Source organism: Hyperolius riggenbachi, chromosome 2 (genome assembly GCF_040937935.1).
Source record: "Hyperolius riggenbachi isolate aHypRig1 chromosome 2, aHypRig1.pri, whole genome shotgun sequence".
NCBI lineage: Eukaryota > Metazoa > Chordata > Amphibia > Anura > Hyperoliidae > Hyperolius > Hyperolius riggenbachi.
The window spans coordinates 123,069,678-123,087,183 of NC_090647.1; the positions used below are offsets into that span (position 1 = coordinate 123,069,678).

The 17,506-nt window shown below is 46.2% G+C and overlaps 2 long non-coding RNA genes across 3 annotated transcripts in view; one reads left to right on the plus strand and one right to left on the minus strand.

The window, feature by feature from the left end:
- Positions 1 to 12,714, minus strand: part of LOC137544054 (uncharacterized) — a 56,805-nt gene extending 44,091 nt beyond the window's left edge. For both annotated transcript variants that reach the window (XR_011025710.1, XR_011025711.1), the window contains exons 1-2: positions 12,591 to 12,714; positions 9,939 to 10,044 (exon numbers count right to left, since the gene is read on the minus strand). This is a non-coding gene — a long non-coding RNA (uncharacterized lncRNA). The remainder of the gene's footprint in view (positions 1 to 9,938; positions 10,045 to 12,590) is intronic.
- On the plus strand, positions 1,582 to 16,771 carry LOC137544055 (uncharacterized). The gene is made up of 4 exons (XR_011025712.1): positions 1,582 to 1,677; positions 5,681 to 5,724; positions 11,934 to 12,003; positions 16,482 to 16,771. It is a non-coding gene; the product is annotated as an uncharacterized lncRNA (long non-coding RNA).
- The last annotated feature ends 735 nt before the right edge of the window (positions 16,772 to 17,506 follow it).

Here is a 17,506-nt window from a genome sequence, read left to right on the forward strand (position 1 = left end):
GAGGTAAAAGCGAAAGTGGACTTCCTGTTAGCGTGTGCAGTTGAGGATGGGACTATTCCACAACAAACAGCAAAGGGATTGACCACTGATTATCCTTGTGTCCCATTGCTTTATCTCCTTCCTAAGATCCATAAGGGGCTGCAGGACCCTCCAGGCCGCCCCATTGTGTCCAGCCGTGGGAGTGTATTGTATCCACTGGCGGGTTAACTGGATGGCTATTTACAAGAGATTGTAAAGACTTTTACACATTGCCTCAAGGACACCACCGATCTACTATGTAGATTGGGGTCTTTGAATGAACTTCCTGATGATTTAATTTTTTGTAGTCTAGACATTCAGAGTTTGTTTACTGCCATTCCACAGGAGGAGGCCATTAGCTGTGTCGAATCGAATTTGCTAGATATGAATTTGACAAACTCAGAAGTGTACTTTTTGCTGGATGTATAAGAGTTAATTCTCAAGTTCAATTATTTCAAGTTCCATGGGGAGTTTTATTTTCAGAAGCAAGGGGCAAGTATGGGTTCACCAGCTGCCCCTTCGGTGGCAAATATATTTGTGGAGTCCCTCGAGAAAAAGTTTTTTCTTAACAACCTGAGGTACAAAGAATACATCTACCAGTATTTCAGGTTTGTAGATGACGTATTAATTTTATGGAAGGGACCCATGGCTACATTGGAAGAAATGGTGGGGGAGGCCAATATAGGCCACAGCACCATTAGGTTTACAATGGAGACGTCGAGTGAGATGGTCAACTTCCTGGACGTTTCCATTTCTAAACAAGAGAACAAGTTTAGTACAAAATTATTTAAAAAGCCCACCGATCGTAATAACTTATTGAGAAAGGATACTTATCATCATCCACATACCACAAGAGCCATCCCCAAAGGCCAATTCTTAAGAGCCAAAAGAATTTGTTCCACGCCTGAGGATTATGCTCGGGCAGGGCATGAGTTGGTAGACAAATTTGTTACCAAGGGTTACCCACGGGATCACGTAGTGAGAATCCAGGAGGAAGTGGGTAGGTTGGAAAGAGAGAAGTTATTGAGAGGCAGCAACAGAACAGGGGGAGGTGATAAACGGATACCATTTGTCATGCAGTTTGGTAAAAATACCCCATTGGTTAAAAAAGTAGTGAGAAAGTTTTGGCCTGTACTTAGCAGCGACCAAGGGGTGGGAGGCCTTTTTCAGGAGCAACCTGTGTTCGCCCTCAAAAGAGGAAGGACTATCCAAAACACTGTCAGGAAGGTGGATACGGACACCAGTCCTACCAGACACAATCAACAGAAGAATGGTACGTTTGCCAGCCGTCTGAGCCATAAGGCAAGTATAAATTTCTGCCTAGAGCGCAGGAGAAGGCAGGAGCGCAATGCAAGGGGACTACTCGCTCCTACTGCAGAGTGCTTTTTTCTTTCTGTCAGCTAGCACAGCTGACACGTTCCCAGTGTTCTGCCTACTGGACCGCCATCTCTCTCCTTCAGTGCAGTGGAGTCTCCTGAATACAGCTCAGCCCAGCCTTTGTCCCTCCCAGCCTGCCCAGTCAGACTTCGTCTCCGCCTCCAGCCCTCTGTTGCCACCGCAGAAACAGAAGCAAGACAGCTCGATTCTCGAGCAGAGCAGAGAGCAGCCAGCATGACAAGTGACAGCTAGATCAGTGTCCCACAGTCCCAGCACAGAAAGGTTTGTGCTGCTGAGTCTCTGCACTCCTCTCATGTTGTGTGTACTTGCTGGCTGCCTTATCCCACGTGCTGAAAGCATGTGATGCCAGCAGGTCTCTCTCCCTGGGGACAGGCAGGAACTGTCCCTTCCTGTGAGTCTCTCTCCCCCTGGATTTGTTTTTGCTGCATCCACTGTCTGAGCTGGTCCGCTGCTAAACAGACAGGAGTCATGGGGGAAGGGAGCCTTTTTATCAGCACACATACTCCCTGTCCAGCTATGACCTGGGGTCAGCCTAATTAGTCAGCTCCCCTCCTGCCCTTGTCTTCCTCCAGTTCATTTCTAATAACCCTAAAGGCACATACCCAAGATGTAACTTTGGTGTGAAATTTTCTCACAACCAGCGATTTCTCGTTCGTGCCCGTCGTGTGCCGTGCGCTAGGAATATAGATTAAGAAATGCTTGTTTGTTGTGTTGCCGTGGGTTACCTGATCCATCTTCCAGCGAGTATGTACCTTTAGGTTTCTTTTAAAGGATACCAGAGCTCAAAGCATTAGGAGAAACTGGGGGAGCGAGCAGGCATGAATAGTGAGCTGTCCTGACGACCACCATTTCTCTGCCCCCTCCTTTCATACCTAAAGCCCCTTTGACAGCCTCTTCCGGGTCGCTGGAGTCGGGCATGAAAGGAGCGGGGCAGAGGAGAGCAGAGGGGGGGGGGAGCAGTGGGCATCAGGATAGCTCACCATTCATGCATCCGTCTCTCCTAATGCTTTGCGCTCAGGAAACCTTTAACTAGAGGCACGGTGGCATAGTGGATAGCTCTCTCGCCTTGCAGTGCTGGGTCCCTGGTTCCAATCCCAGCTATCCCGCTATCTACACAGAGTTTGTATGTTCTCCCCTTGTCTGTGTGGGTTTCCTCTGGGCACTCAGATTTCCTTCCACATCCCAAAAACATATAGATAGGTTAATTGGCTTCCCCCTAAATTAGCCCTAGACTACAATACACACACTACATGATACATACATAGACATAGGACTATGGTAGGGATTAGATAGTGAGGCCTTCTGAGTAGAGTTGGGCCGAACGGTTCGCCGGCGAACGTGGTTCGCGCGAACGTGGTTCGCGCGAACGTAGGTGGTTCGCGTGCGGGTACCGCACGCGAACCTTTTGCGGAAGAAGTTCGGTTCGCCCCATAATGCACTGAGGGTCAACTTTGACCCTCTACATCACAGTCAGCAGGCCCAGTGTAGCCAATTAGGCTACACTAGCCCCTGGAGCCCCACCCCCTCTTATATAAGGCAGGCAGCGGCGGCCATTACGGCCACTCGTGTGCCTGCATTAGTGAGAGTAGGGCGAGCTGCTGCAGTCTCTCATATAGGGAAAGATTAGTTAGGCTTAACTTCTTCCTGGCTGCATACCTGTTCTGTTCAGTGAGCCCTCAGCCCACTGCATACCTGTACTGTGATCCTGCCACTGCATACCTGTTCAGTGATCCTGCCACTGCATACCTGTTCTGTTCAGTGAGCCCTCAGCCCACTGCATACCTGTACTGTGATCCTGCCACTCCATACCTGTTCAGTGATCCTGCCACTGCATACCTGTTCTGTTCAGTGAGCCCTCAGCCCACTGCATACCTGTACTGTGATCCTGCCACTCCATACCTGTTCAGTGATCCTGCCACTGCATACCTGTTCAGTGATCCTGCCATTGCATACCTGTTCTGTGAACCCGCCACTGTATACCTGTTCTGTTCAGTGGACCCGCCACTGTATACCTGTTCTGTGAACCCGCCACTGTATACCTGTTCTGTTCAGTGGACCCGCCACTGTATACCTGTTCTGTTCAGTGGACCCGCCACTGTATACCTGTTCTGTTCAGTGGACCCGCCACTGTATACCTGTTCAGTGAACCCGCCACTGCATACCTGTTGTGTTCAGTGAACCTGCCACTGCATACCTGTTCTGTGAACCCGCCACTGTATACCTGTTCTGTTCAGTGGACCCGCCACTGTATACCTGTTCAGTGAACCCGCCACTGTATACCTGTTCTGTTCAGTGGACCCGCCACTGTATACCTGTTTAGTGAACAAGCCACTGCATACCTATTGTGTTCAGTGATCCTGCCACTGCATACCTGTTCTGTGAACCCGCCACTGTATACCTGTTCTGTTCAGTGGACCCGCCACTGTATACCTGTTCTGTGAACCCGCCACTGTATACCTGTTCTGTTCAGTGAACAGTTTGGTGTGTCAATGTGAAGCAGTACCTTAATTACACTACCTGATTGATGTATACACATGCAAGATGTTTTAAAGCACTTTAGGCCTGTCATTTAGCATTCAATATGATTTCTGCCCTTAAAACGCTGCTTTGCGTCAAATCCAGATTTTTCCCGGGGACTTTTGGCGTGTATCCCACTCCGCCATGCCCCCCTCCAGGTGTTAGACCCCTTGAAACATCTTTTCCATCACTTTTGTGGCCAGCATAATTATTTTTTTTTTCAAAGTTCGCATCCCCATTGAAGTCTCTTGCGGTTTGCGAACTTTAACGCGAACCGAACGTTCCGCGAAAGTTCGCGAACCCGGTTCGCGAACCTAAAATCGGAGGTTCGGCCCAACTCTACTTCTGAGGGACAGCTAAGCGAAAAGGCACTGTACAGCACTGCGGAAGTTGTTGGTGCTATATAAAATAATAATAGTGCCTCCCTCTGTGTTCTTCTGAGCCACTCCGTTCTACCGCTGTCAGCCCCAGAAGTCAGGAACTACAGCACATGCGTGGCCCTGGCCATGCGTTTCCTTGGTCACACTGCTGTGGCGAGGAGTGTACTGCACCTGCAAAGTTAATTAAAGCTTATAACTATAAAGGCGCAGAATGGTCCTGTCCACTAGAGTGCAACCAAGGAGATGCATGGCTAGGGCTGCGCAAGTGAAGTAGTCCCTAACTGGCTCAGTGTGGAACTTTACTGGAGTTGGCTGCAGGAGAATGGACCAGACCAGATGGACACTAAAGGAACATATGGACTGCAGGGGCCGAGAGGAAGCCCCAGGTAAGTAAAATCGATTTTTTTAGGCCAATTCAGGGGTACTTTAAGTATTGCAGATAATGAACAGGGTCGTAATCTGCACTTAAGTACCACTGAATTGGCACCCAAAAAAGTAGATTTTATTTACTTGCCTGGGGCTCCTTCCAGCATCCTGTAGCCTGTCAGGTCCCTCAGTGTCCCCCCGGTCTGCTCGCTTGTGTTGCAGCCCCCTCTGAAAGCACTAGTTGCAGCTACTGCACATGCCCAGTCTTGGCATCTGTGGGCCTCCTTGATTGTGCTCCCATCACCTGTATTTTCTGGTGAACCCATGCCGCGATAAGTGTATTTTCTGATTTTATGGTAAAACGCTGCTGCAATACAATTATTTTTTTCGGGGGGGGGGGGGGGGGGCACAGGATTTCTCGCCTGGAGTGACAAAATGGCTAGAGGCACCCCTGAGTTGCAGCGTGTGTTCAGCAATAATAGGAGGCAATTCCATCTCTCATCCCCATACAGGAAAGAAAGTACAAATTAGAAAGAGGTATTCTTGTGCAAGCACATATGTTGTTTATGGTTTAAAATGTCAGTGTGGCATGATGTATGTAGGCATGACCACACGGGCAGTAAGGGTACGAATTCAAGAACACAAGCGATTTATTGGCAGATAAGGGAAAGAAAAATATGAGACTTCTGTGTCTAGACATTTTCGTGATGCTAGACACAGAGTCCCACAATTAAGATGGATGGTGCTCGACTCCCTGGATTTACAGAGTTGTAGGGGAGATAAAGAGAAGTTACTGCTCCAAAAAGAAGCACGATGGATAAATTACTTGGATGTTGTGCATCCAAGAGGGATGAATGAACATGTACAGTGGAAATGCTTTTTATGATGCTGTGTAGAGGGTCTTTTAGAAGGTAGCTAAGTGAAGTTAGCGGTAAAATTGATTATACAATTGATTATTGATGTGACTGGACATTGTTACAGCCTTCACCTTTCTTTTTTAGGTCGGTGTCTACGGGTTGCCCTAGTGGAGTGCCCTAGGATTACGGTCAGTCAAAATTTATTAGATGGGTAGCCTGATACAGGAGTGCCCTTATGAAGATAGGTTTTAAAAAAACAAAAAAACAAATAAAGTTAAGAGTTGTGGTAATTTTGTACTATTTATATGCATTTATATTTCATATATATTTATGGAGAGCCGATGTAATGGGCTAGCATTGGATAGTAAGGTGTGGTTATTGTATAGTTAATGACCAACGCCCCTAGGTGAAGGAGTGTGGTCTTGGTGCTATTATAAATGTGGGTGTTGTGTTTTGTCTCATTATACAACTGATGAAGAACCGCGAAGGTTCGTAACATGTAGTGTTGCTCCACCACGAATATATGCTTTGAATAGCAAGCCTGTTGTGTGCCGCCTCTTCACTGTATGTAAGTTTCAATTTCCCCAGGGGGGTGACCTGGGTGAGGCGCAGCACCGGCAAAATCAGGAATATTCTTCCTGAAGTTGTTCCAGGACTGTGATCTACTTCCCTGCATACGTATGCCTGTACCTGAAAAATTTTCCGGTCACAGATCTGACTTCCGAAATTTTAGGAGTAGAGTGTTATCATACTTTGAGTTGAGACCTAATTCTTCAGGAACTATGGCCCAAAGGGTTACCTTTATTAAAACCTTGTTATCTGGTGATTCTCAGACCTGGGCGTATAGCCTTCCCACCAGTCACCAGGCCCTAACCTCTGTAGAGGAATTTTTTTAAAGCCATGGGTATAATTTACGATGATCCAGACATTGCCTCGACTTCTGAACAGAAGCTCAAACTGTTACGTCAAGGCAAGAGTCTGGTTGAAGAGTACGTTGCTGAATTTAGGAGGTGGTCAGTATCAGCCAGGTGGGATACCTTTACCCTTTTAGATTGTTTCATATCAGGGTTGTCAGATGAGGTCTCCGATCTTATGTTAAGTCAGCCTGAACCTAAGTCCATCGATGAGGCCATTTCATCGGCCATCAGAATAGATCACCGGCTGTGTTATCAGAGACAGACCCGGGGTAGGAACTATGCGAGAATGGTATCTCACGCTGCGCCCCCTATGACTCCACCTCCTCCCGTTTCGCCTCCACCTGAACCAATGCAGATTGGTCGGTCAAAATTGTCTCAAGTGGAGCGGAAACGCAGGATAGCAGAGCAGCTTTGTCTTTATTGTGCAGAGGGGGGTCATAGAGTACAGAATTGCCCTAAGAAATCAGGAAACGCTACTGCCTAGGAGTAGTTGGGGGTAATATCCTAGGCGTGCAATTTTTACCCCTAGATGATAAACGTTTGCTTCTTCCTTGTACTATTTCATGGGAAGATAAGTCTGAAGTCACTGAAGCCTTCATTGACTCGGGCTCAGCGGCTAATTTTATGGATTATTAATTTGCAAAAAAATTGGGTATTCCGGTCACCCCGGTAAAACCTCCTATTCAAATTACGGCAGTAGATGATTCCCCTCTGCAGGGTAACAGTCCTCTGTCACAGACCCCTGAGGTGGGAGTCGCTATTGGGGTGCTGCATAAGGAAAATTTGATTTTTTTGTGTGTTACACATGACAACCTCCACGATCATCCTTGGCATGCCTTGGTTACAACTTCACTCCCCTCAGATAAATTGGGCCACTGGTCAGCTAACGAGCTGGTCGTCCCATTGCTTTCATCATTGTTTAGCGAAGGTAACCTTGGGCCAGACCAAGATTCACATGGAGGGAGTACCAGATCAGTATTCTGAATTCTCAGACGTGTTTTGTCCTAGATCAGCTGATAAACTTCCTCCACATCGCCCTTTCGATTGTGCCATTGATCTCCGGTCTGGTTGTATGCCCCCCTAGAGGTCACCTCTACAATTTATCTGGGACGGAGAAATTGGCCATGCAGGAATATATCCGCAGAAACTTAGCTAAAAGGTTCATTCGCCCTTCCCGGTCACCTGCTGGAGCAGGTTTCTTTTTTGTAAAGAAAAAAGACAGAGGCCTTCGACCATGCATTGATTATCGGGGTCTGAATAAAATCACAGTAAAAAATCGCTATCCATTACCTTTGATAGACGATTTATTTACTCAGGTCACCAATGCTAAGATTTTCTCAAAATTGGATTTGCGGGGTGCATACAACCTGGTACGGATCAGAGAGGGCGATGAGTGGAAGACGGCCTTTAACACACCAGATGGGCATTACGAGTACCTGGTGATGCCCTTCGGGTTGTGTAACGCTCCGGCCGTCTTTCAGGAACTCATCAATGAAGTGTTCAGGGAGGTTTTGGGTAAATTTGTCCTGGTATATCTAGATGATATACTAATCTTCTCAGCTAACCTCACGGAGCACCGGGCTCATGTCAGATTTGTGTTGCACAAGCTAAGACAAAACATGCTTTATGCTAAGTTGGAGAAATGCATTTTTGAGGTAACATCTGTCGCCTTTCTGGGGTATATAATTTCTACCTCGGGCCTTTCTATGGACCCCGCCAAAGTCTCTGCTGTCCTGGAGTGGCCTCAGCCAGTGGGACTGAAGGCTCTCCAGAGATTTTTAGGGTTCGCAAATTACTATAGAAGGTTCATAAAGGGGTACTCCACAGTCATTGCACCCCTCACCAGTCTCACAAAGAGAGGGGCAGATACCAACCACTGGTCCCCCGAAGCTCTGGCTGCTTTCTCCACTCTGAAAGAATTGTTTTGTTCAGCACCCATTTTGAGACACGTCGACACCTCCTATCCCTTTATCGTAGAGGTGGATGCCTTAGAGGTCGGGGTGGGGGCTGTGCTGTCTCAGCGTTCTGGGTTGCAGGGAAGATTACACCCGTGTGCCTATTTTTCACGTAGGTTTTCACCAGCAGAGAAAAACTACGATATAGGCAACAGGAAGTTCCTAGCCATTAAATTGGCCTTTGAGGAATGGCGTCATTGGCTAGAAGGAGCAGAACATACGATTACAGTTTACACTGATCACAAAAATTTGGAATACATTGAGGGGGCTAAGAGATTGAGTCCCCGTCAGGCTCGGTGGTCACTGTTTTTCTCGAGATTCAGATTTGTAATTACGTATACTCTGGGTAGTAAAAACATTAAAGCAGATGCTTTATCCAGATGCTTTGAGCCAGAGACAGCACAGTCCTCAGACCCAGAGACTATTATCCCACAGAAAGTGGTATTGGCTGCCACAGAGACCTGGAAGAACTGGATGGAGACTTTAAGTCCCTTCCAGCCGGATGTCCCTGGGGGAAAACCTGAAGGGGTCATGTTTGTACCATTGCCGTTTCGTCTCCAGATATTGCAGATGTTCCACTCCCACAAAAATGCTGGACATCCTGGGGCCTCCAGAACACAGGACCTTGTTGCTAGGTGTGCTCGGTGGCCTTCTTTGGCAACTGACTGCAAGGAGTATGTGAGAGAATGTGCAGTATGTGCAAAATGTAAACCCTCCCGTCTGGCACCTGTGGGAACATTGCAGCCTTTGCCCACCCCGAATGAACCATGGACCCACTTGTCCATGGATTTTGTGGGTGAGCTCCCGAGGTCTGAGGGCATGTCGGTCATTTGGGTGGTAGTCGACAGATTCAACAAAATGGCCCATTGCGTGCCTCTGAAAGGACTCCCCTCGGCCCACGAATTGGCCGATCTTTTCATCATGCACATTTTCCGGCTACATGGCATTCCGGAAAATATAGTGTCAGATCGGGGAGTCCAATTTGTTTCTAAATTTTGGAGGGCATTCTGTCATCAATAGGGCATGGAACTGTTGTTTTCGTCGGGCTACCACCCACAGACCAATGGTCAGACCGAGAGAATGAATCAGTCACTGGAACAGTTTCTAAGGTGTTATGTTGCGGATGCGCAGAATGATTGGGTCAAGTTTTTGCCATTTGCAGAATTTGCACACAATATTTTGAAAAGTTCTTCCTCTGGATTCTCTCCATTTCAGGTGGTAACCGGAAAGTTGCCTAGGTTCTCCCCACTGCCAGTAGCTTCTACTCCATTTCCAGCTTTGGAGGCTTGGCAAAAGTCATTTAGGAACATTTGGGGAATCATGAAGGAGAATCTACAGAAGGCTTTTCAGAGTCAGAAAGGTCAAGCTGACAAGAAACGTTCCATTGAGTGGAAGTTCCAGCCAGGAGACTTGGTCTGGGTGTCCACTCGTCATTTGACTTTAAAACAGCCTTCGCCCAAGTTAGGACCCAGATTTGTGGGTCCTTTCCCAGTAACCAAGAAAATCAACAATGTTACTTATGCCATTGACCTTCCTGCCAGTATGCGTGGGGTGAGATCGTTCCATGTGTCCCTGCTTAAGCCAGCAGTGCATGTAGATTCCACTCCTCCTCTCCCTGTGATGGTGGATGACCAACCTGAGTATGAAGTGGAAAAGATTTTAGACTCACGTATTGTACAGAACTCAGTACAGTATTTAGTTCACTGGAAGGGTTATGGCATTGAGGAGAGAACATGGGTACCTGATTGTCGCATGCATGCGGACAAATTAAAGAAGGAATTCCACGCCCTACATTCTGAGAAGCCGGGTAGGAGCTTTCCGGAGTCCACTCCTCAGGGGGGGTACTGTGAGAAAACGCGGAAAAGCCGCCGCGGGTACTCAGAGCAAGGCGGCTGATTCCGCGTCCAACACGGCAGGTTGCGCGCGTGGGCCTGCATCTACTAGCATGACGGAACACGGAGAAACCGCCGCATGTCCTGAGAACAAGACAGCGGATTCCGCGTCCGATGCGGCGGTTTGCACGCATAGGCCTACATCTGGCAGTATGGCTGAACGTGGAGGAACCGCCGCATGCTCTGATAGCGGTGCGGCTGGTTCCGCGTCCAGCACAGCGGATGTCTTACAGCACAGGTCTGGTGTGGCTGGGACTGATAGTCCACACAGGTTCAGAAGGACGCGCGCGCGCGTTGAGAGGCAGAGCTTTTATGACAGCCAGAAGGGAGTCAGCTGACAATTCCACCACTTCCCATTGGTCCAGCACTTAGGGGAGGCGCTGGAGAGCGCCTTGCTATATATACTGGGTGCTGGTCTTTCTCTGGTTGTCTGCCGTTGCGATCACTACGTGGTAGCACTCAGACCTTTTGTCAGATTCTGTGTGATTCTTTAGACCAGTTCATGGGTGTTGATGATCAAGGACCTCACACCCCAGATTAGGAATTCTGTATATCATTTGTGTTATTCTCTAGACCAGTTCCAAGGTGTTGATGATCACGGACCTCACACCTCAGATTAGGAATACTGTATATTATCTGTGTTATTCTTCAGACTAGTTCCAGGGTGTTGATGACTACGGAGCTCACACCCAAGACTAGGAATTAGCTTTATCATCCTGTTATAACTTCAGACTAGTTCCAGGGTGTTGATGATCAAGGAGCTCACACCGTTAGACTAGACTATTGTTGATTATTTGTTATGACCTTCTGCTTTCCTGACCTCTCTTCTGATCTCTGATTTTATACTTCGCTATATCTGATACTCCGTTGCCAAACCCTGCTTGCCTTAGGATTCCGTATCAGTCTCTTTCCTCTGTATCTGTTCTGTCTGTCTGTTACCGACCTGGCTTGTCCGACCTCGAGAACTATCTCCTCTGTTTAGAGATAGTTCACAGATCTGTCAGTGACACTCCACCATTGGTGTCATTTACACTCTGGTCCTTCCCACTCTCAGCCTGACTCCTCCCCTTGGGGAGCCTCAGGCCATTGGAAGGAGCCTGTTCTTTGGGCAGTATCTTACTGCCTTGCACCCTCTATACAGGGAGCTCTCCTCAAAGTATTACTGTTGCACCAAACACTCATATTACTCAGGTGTCCAGAGGTTAGAGATATATCTGATTATCGGTGATACTGCAGATCATCAATAATCAGGTATATATCTGTATTCTCGGTGATACTGCAGATCACCGGTAATCAGATCCTCTCTGTGTTACACTGATCGTTACAAGGTTAAAATAACTTTCCAGCACTTTTCAACTAAAATAGTACCTAAAAGTAAATGAAAAAGTATTATTAAATTTATTTTGAGCCTTTTCTTGCTTGCTGGTGGCTTAAAGGGCATTTTATTGACAAATTTAAAAATGTCACCTAGGAGTAAACTCCGGAGAAAAATGTAATTGCATATGGGCCAGTATGTTAACCCTATGTCTGCTTCCATGAAAGCAGGAAGTAGGAGATTTATTGCAGGATTTGTATCAGTTATTACACAGAAATGTTTTCTTTAAAGGTTGTAATGCTGTTGCTTATATTTCAGAACTGAGTTCAGGTCCACTTTATAATGTACCCGAGACGACATTTGACAGGATGAGATAAGCATGTGTTCGGTATGTACAGTGTCAAACATATAAATAACTAGGCTGTGTTCGATTTTTATTTTTCTGCCTTCAAGAGTTAACCTTCAGGCTGTAACAGTGTCACTCTTGTCAGAACCTTTTCAGATTATAGCGTAACCCTCACTGATAAGGAATTACAGCCATAAAACTCTTTCATGCAGAGAACAACTTCTGAGTACCAGAGATAGATAAAAAAGGTCAATAGTTCATAGATTTTTAGCTCTGGGACACTTTATAGACTGCCATAGAGCAGAGACAACAAAACATTAATTTACTTTGTAAATGTTTAAACAGAAAACAAAACCATGGATTATATATAAAAAAATATTTTTTAAGAGTAGGAGGAGGATAGATACAATGCTTGTCTCATCAGTTAATTTTAACCTTGGGTTCACCTATATTGTTTCCTTCTTATAAAGTGTTACAGAAGTTTAGCTATTTCACTGAATGTCATCCAAACAGACCCCTGGGAACGCATGGGACTATTATGGCAGGTTTCTACAGTAAATATAGCCATAAAGAAAGCATTGCAGACTGTATTACTGCACCTTCAATAGAGAAACGAAAATAATACTTACTGTATCTCATTATCATTCACTAGTAAAAAGGCCCACCCATTAAAAAACGGGCGCTAGGTCACAGCCACTACCCCCTGCAATGCGCGCACATACGCGTCCCGCTTGCTTGTTCCCCACCACTGTCTGAAGTATATGCACATAAGGAGCTGCTTGCTTGGCAGTTGGAAAAAGCTGTTATTTCCCACAATGCAATGAGAACCTCTGTGAACCACACACAGCAAACTGTCAGATCCGGCCCTGTGTCCTAACTGCCCTAGCTGTGCACATGCTCAGTACAAAACAGCCAGGGACACACAACCATTCAGTTGATAACGCAGGGACACTTGCATTTTATTGTATAGGATAGATTTAGAAGAGATGTTTCACATTAGTATATTACTGTGGTTTTAACCACTTGAGGACCCACCCTTTACCCCCCCTTAAGGACCAGCGCTGGTTTGATTGATCTGTGCTGGGTGGGCTCTGCAGCCCCCAGCACAGATCAGGGTGCAGGCAGGGAGATCAGATTGCCCCCCTTTTTTCCCCCCTATGGGGATGATGTGCTGGGGGGGTCTGATCTCTCCTGCCTGCTGTGGGTGGCGGGGGGGGCACCTCAAAGCCCCCTCCGCGGCGAAATTCCCCCCTCCCTCTCCTACCTGCTGCCTCCCCCGGTGATCGGGGCTGCACAGGACGGCTATCCGTCCTGTGCAGCCAGTGACAGGACGTCCCCTGTCACATGGCGGCGATCCCCGGCCGCTGATTGGCCGGGGATCGCCGATCTGCCTTACGGCGCTGCTGCGCAGCAGCGCCGTACAAATGTAAACAAAGCGGATTATTTCCGCTTGTGTTTACATCTAGCCTGCGAGCCGCCATCGGCGGCCCGCAGGCTATTCACGGAGCCCCCCGCCGTGATTTGACAGGAAGCAGCCGCTCGTACGAGCGGCTGCTTCCTGATTAATTAGGCTGCAGCTGGCGACGCAGTACTGCGTCGCTGGTCCTGCAGCTGCCACTTTGCCGACGCACGTTATGAGTGTGCGGTCGGCAAGTGGTTAATACAGGTTATATTTACAGTGACAGTCTGTCCGTTAATTAGGACAGGTTGGAAATACTATATAAAAGCACAAACTCATGTAGATGAGTGAGAGAGAGAGAGACAGAGAGAGAGATGGACAGAAACAATGGAATGACATAAAGGGATACATGGAAAGTATATCACTGTGTTTAAAATGCTGGTGGTTCATACATAATAATGCTCCCATAAATGGAGGCAGGGCCAGATTTCTGGAAAGGCTACAAATACCTCGGGCATGGGCGGATGCAAGCAAAGGGACATCTGGACATGAAGGAGGGGGTAATACATATGAAAGAGGGTGAAGATGGGGAGAACACATGAAAAAGGATGCCCAAGGGAGCTCTTCATGAAAAAAGGGGCAGCTGTACATGGATGATACACATGGAAGAGGGGGCTGCACAGGGAATGGGAGGGGCACTGTGGCACAAGAAGGGGGAGTCACAACATACTTGGCCTAGGGGCACAACAATTATACATCCGCCTTGGATGGAGGAAAGAACACCCAGATTGCTAGAGGTCTCTCCTGACCTTGCTGACCTTGAGCATGCAGAAAAGAGTTAAGAGGCCACATACTGTATAGATTTAGATAGCTAACAAAGCAGATATAGATAAGGATCTACAATAATGTTCATTCTCACTTTTAACCCACCCTGAACTCACAACATTTAGGAAAATCATTTTCTGGTCAGTGGTTCCAAAATCAGGATTTTGAAGCCAAGAAAAACACAGTGGGAAAATTTAGGGAAACTATGGATTTTACTCTGTTATTGTTGAATACAGATAAACATATGTTCATGTTCATATAAAAAGTATTTTCAGTATGTACTATTTTAAAAATCAGTTTTAATATATGGTTTCTTATTACATTCCTGGTGGCTTCCAGTGATTGGCTGCTTTGTAAACTTGAGTTTGTCTGGCATGGAGTATATATTTACAGAATTAAAGTGACACCGTAGCGAAAAAAAAAAACTTATGAGATGATGAATTGTATGTGTAGTACAGCTAAGAAATAGAGCATTAGTAGCAAAGATATGAGTCTCATATCCAGTAGTTTCCAGTACAGGAAGAGTTAAAAAAAAGACTTCAGTTATCTAAGCAAAAGAGCTTCTCTGAGCTCTCCGACCCAACTTGGATTGGAGACAGTCCTACCATATTTTCTGAAGCACTTATACAGCAATATAAAAGTAAATTGCAAATATGACAGAACTATGCAATGTGATAAAAAGCTATATATATGAAAATAAAACTATCAGACTATTGTCTTTGCTACTAATGCTCTATTAATTATCCGTACAACACATACAATTCATTATATCATACGTTTTCGTTTCTGTTTTTTTCTGCTTCGATGTCACTTTAAAAGCACACAGTGTCCATTTTAGGAGCTGCCACTGTTACTGGTGCCTCTATATTCCTCACACTGCAGCATGTCTATAGTAATTCTGACTTCTGAATGAATGGTGTTGGGCATAGATCATACTGCCAACCAACCTAGACAATTCAGGTAGACTGTACTTTCAATCAGGGCCGGCGCTCTTTGTAGAGGCAATGGGGGCAACTGCCCCGGGGCCCCGACCACTGCTGAGGCCCCCGCAGTGCCGAGCCTGCTCCATTCTGCCTGCTCCTCGGGGCCCTGCAAGTATAATAGCCATATTTACCTATACATCTCGGTGGGTGAGCGGATGGGCAGCGGCTGCACTTTGAGACATCTCCCAATGATGTCCAGCATAAGTTCCCCAAGTGGCTCCGGCACAGCAATGCATGATGTAGCGGGCTTCATTTACTTCTGGGTCCGCGCTGCCGAGACTCCGATTCAGCCTCTGTCGCAGTCTTATCTCCCCCTGCAACGGTGCATATAATAGGAGGTGTCACTAGAGGGCATCATAGAGATGAGACTGGGTTGTGACTGAGGTCCTGCGCAGGCTCAAAATGCTCCCAGCCACGGGAGCACAACGGGACAGCGCACGCGGCCAGACTGCCCCTACTGGAGAAAAGAGGCATCTACTGGAGGATCTTGGTGGCGGAGGAGGATGGCCAGGGACGACCGATTAGCCTGAAGGGGGCTGGAGGAAGCCCCAGGTATGTATAACATTTTTATTTTCATTGTCTCAGGTAATAACTTACAAACACATTTAATATACAATCTCCCGGAAAGTAACCTGTTTGTAAGTAGGGGACCGTCTGTAGTCTGAATTGCCTCTGATAGCAGTCCAAACTTAAAGCGGAATATAACCCTGCATTTCAACTTTGCTTTAAAACATTATTTACAGCATATTATATGCAAAAAGCATTTTTTTTACTAGACCAGCATTGGAAGGGTTAAACACAGAGATTTAAAGTTCCGTGGAGAGATATGCAGAAGATCAGATAGATACATTCTATTTAGTTAAATGTATCTATTGATAAATGTTACACACTCTTTGGCTGTCCTCCAAGCTCCTTCTCAGTCAGAGACAGTGAGTCACATTCAACACTTAGATACATTTATGTAAACAAAATGTATCTATGTCAGCTTCGGATGCGTCTGCAGAAATCTCCAGGAACTTTAAAGCCCTGTGTAACCCTTCCAATGCTGGTCTAGTAAAAAAAAAATGCTGGTTGCATATAATATACTGTAAATAATGTTTTAGAGCAAAGTTGAAATGTAGGGTTATATTCCGCTTTAATAATATAAATACTGCTACATTTATGAGAAAAGGTCTATTTCTTGAAGTGAAGCTTGGTATCTGCTGATGTAGTGGAAACATAATGTAAGGATGCACACATCACGCGGGCTGTAAGTATGTGTTGTAAACATACAACCTCTCGGATTCACATACGTATTTTCTCTTCTGTTGTAGTTTGTGGCTGTCCTGGTCTGGACAGCATGAAAACCACAGCTTGCAATACACACTGCTGACAGTCCAGATGAGGAGGGTGTGGAAGCATTTCTTGGTATCTTAAAGGAAGTGAAAAGGACCATCCCTAACCCCTTTATTCTTATCAATAGCTGAAACTTATCACAGGTTCACAAGAAGCCCGACTGGCACGATTCTAACTGAATTTACTAGTGTGCACACCATTAACCCACATGGGAGAAAAAAGCTTTACAAATGTTATTGTAGTGTATTGTATAAAGTATTGCTGGGAGCTGTCCATTGATTACATACAGGCTTTATTTTCAATGAATATAACTTTTACTGGGTTTCAGAGCAATAATTAGATGGAGATTAGTCAGCATCAACTACATTAAAAAGATGCACAGTTTTCCTACAATGTAGTCAGTTAACGCAAACCAGAATGTAGTCAGTTAATGGTAACCAGTGTGGCTGCACTGCGCAGGAGGTGCCAGTAGGGCTTGTGCTTACAGAGTAGCATGCAGACATTCCTGCATGGAGAAAAAAAACATGCATGGGCAGCTCAGTGCTACTGGGCAGACGCAGGCTGTCCTTTGCACCTGCACAGACAGTGCAGCCACATTTGTACATGGAGGGGAGTGCCACCGAACGAATATTCAACCTATGAATATTTTAAAAAGGGCCCCAGCAGAGGAACATTGGGTCATTGAAAGATCATAGAAGCCAGGTCCGTTTTTAAGCAAAGACATTCCATACTATTGCCTGGAGTGCCATTCATCCTGGGGCACACCATGCCCCTGATTTAGCCCGCCCCTCAAATGAAGCCACCCCCTGAATGAAAGAAAAAGACTGGGTCTCTACCTGAATAAATGCAATTGTAGCACTATTTTATTGCACCATAGTGACAAAACCACACGACGTTTCGGCCATCAGGCCTTTATCACACTTGATAAAGGCCTGATGGCCGAAACGTCGTGTGGTTTTGTCACTATGGTGCAATAAAATAGTGCTACAATTGCATTTATCCA